The 2313-nt window shown below is 46.5% G+C and overlaps 1 non-coding gene across 1 annotated transcript; it reads right to left on the reverse strand.

Moving 5' to 3' along the window:
• Positions 1–1557: 1557 nt before the first annotated feature.
• LOC140430328 (U5 spliceosomal RNA) lies at positions 1558–1670 on the reverse strand. Its single transcript, XR_011949380.1, has one exon. It is a non-coding gene; the product is annotated as a U5 spliceosomal RNA (small nuclear RNA).
• Positions 1671–2313: the final 643 nt, after the last annotated feature.

Consider the following 2313-nt stretch of genomic DNA (forward strand, 5'->3'; position numbering starts at 1 on the left):
GGTACCAGGCTCCGATGGGAGAAGTCTGACCTTGTCGAAGGCAAGTGTCTGGCAGGGTCCCGGGTGTTGGTTGCCATTTTGGGGTCCTGTCTGGCTGGGTCCGGGGCACAGGTTGCGATTTCGGGGTCACTGGGGGGTATGTTAAGGTTGGGGCTCGGCCGCCAAAGATGCGGAGCATTCCGCACCTTTGGGGCGGCGCGATGCCCGACTGATTTGCGCCGTTTTGGGCACCAGTCGGCGGACATCGCGCTGTTTCCGGAGAATTTCGCCCCTGGTTCTTAACAGCTTGGCAAAAAATGTACACAGCAACAATAAACATGGATTTTCTAAGAAAAAAGACAGATAGTTAGGTTCTTGATTAATAAGGGATCAGGGGTTATGGGGAGAAGGCAGAATGGGAACAAGAAAGATATCAGCCATGATTGAATGGCAGGGCAGACCCCAAAAACAAAGAACAATACAGCATAGGAACAAGCCCTTCGGCCCTCCAAGCCTGTTACCGGTCATGATATCAACCTTTGCCAAAACCCTCAGCACTTCCTTGTGTCGTATCGCTCTATACCCATCCTATCAATGTGTTTGTCAAAATGCCTTTTGAACGTCGTTAATGTACCTGCTTCCACAACCTCCCCTGGCAACGCGTTCCAGGCACTCACCACCCTCTGCGTAAAAAATCTGCCTCGCACATTTCCTCTAAACTTTGCCCCACGGAACTTAAACCTATGCCCCTTGTGACTGACCCGATGGGCCACATGGCCTAATTCTGCTCCTATGTCTTATGGTCACATAGGCAGTGTGAAGGGCAATAAAAGGTACTGATAGTGACATAAAGGTAAGAATGTGTTAATGGGAGAACAAGGGTCAGTGCTCAGCGAAAGCAAAACTAAAGAACAAGTGACAGATGGCCCAGTAGGGGAGGGGGTGAGGGTTTCCACTGGGACAAAAAAATGTTTTGGATATTTAAAAAAGGGTCAAAATGGAGGAGAAAGGGCAGCACGGTGGTTAGCACTGCTGCCTCACGGCGCCTAGGTCCCAGGTTCGATCCCGGCCCTGGGCAACTGTCCGAGTGGAGTTTGCACATTCTACCCGTGTTTGCGTGGGTTTCACCCCAGAACCCGAAGATGTGCAGGTTCAGTGGATTGGCCACGCTAAATTGTCCCTTAATTGGAAAAAATGAAATGGGTACTCTAAATTTATTTTTTTTAAAGCTGGAGAAGGGTCACAGTCTGAAGTTGTTGAACTCAATGTTGAATGTGCCTAATGGTAAAACGGGGTGGCTACTCTGGTTTGCATTAGGCTTCACTGGAGCATTACAGCAAAGGACAGACATGTGGGCATAAGAGCCAATTGCTGAGTTGAAATGACAAGCAACAGGAAAGTTGGGGTTATGCTTATAAATATGCACAAATATGTTGCACAAAATGGTCACCCAGTCTCCACAATGTGACAAAGAACCACAGGGGTGGAGCAAATGTATTAGTCCCAATTTTAACAATTAAACATGCCACAGAACAAATAATTAAAACAGAAGCTTGAATCTATTTTTCACACAAATCAGCCCCACAGAAGCAGGGCCACAAAAAATTATTTAAAACCCTGAGTGTTCCTCTCCACGGAAATCTTTAGTAAAAGGCGAAAGATTTATACGATCTGAAGAGAAACCAGAGTGTACAGCTTAACAAACCGCCCATATGCGCAACCAACCATACACGTAGCTCTTTAACATCTTACTGAGTGAATACACCAACAGTCAACATCAACACTAGCGAAAGACCAATATAACTGATATGGATTTTAACAAAAATAATTAACTAAAAATCGCTAATGCCCCTCAGGAAGACGAAGAACTATTAATCTTTCGCACAGTATTATAGGTATGTAAATGAGTGAGGAGGCGGGGCCTATCTGGCCCACGGATTGTGGGCTGTGTTTGTTCTTGTTCAGTGGCTTTTGTCCTTCTCGAGCATTTTGTGCTCAACAAGTGATTTGTTTTTAAGAGCAAGCTGAAGCTGGAAATCAGAGGGTAATCAGACCTCTGCTTTTGGCACCAGAAAGTCAAGTTTGTATTTGATAATTAGAGTTATATTTATCTCCGTTACTGTAAATACCGTCGGCAGGATTCTCCATTTCAGAGACTAAATGTTGATGCTGGCACTGAATCGGTGGTGTTCTACGACAGGAAAATTGGCGCAGTTCCCATTACCGTTGGTAAAGGGCGAGCGGCGATTCTCCGGCCCAGATGGGCGAGTGGCCTGTCCAACACGACAGGTTCCCGCCGGCACCATCCACACCTGGGGCGAAATTCTCTGTAAT

Source organism: Scyliorhinus torazame, chromosome 1 (assembly GCF_047496885.1).
Source record: "Scyliorhinus torazame isolate Kashiwa2021f chromosome 1, sScyTor2.1, whole genome shotgun sequence".
Lineage (NCBI taxonomy): Eukaryota > Metazoa > Chordata > Chondrichthyes > Carcharhiniformes > Scyliorhinidae > Scyliorhinus > Scyliorhinus torazame.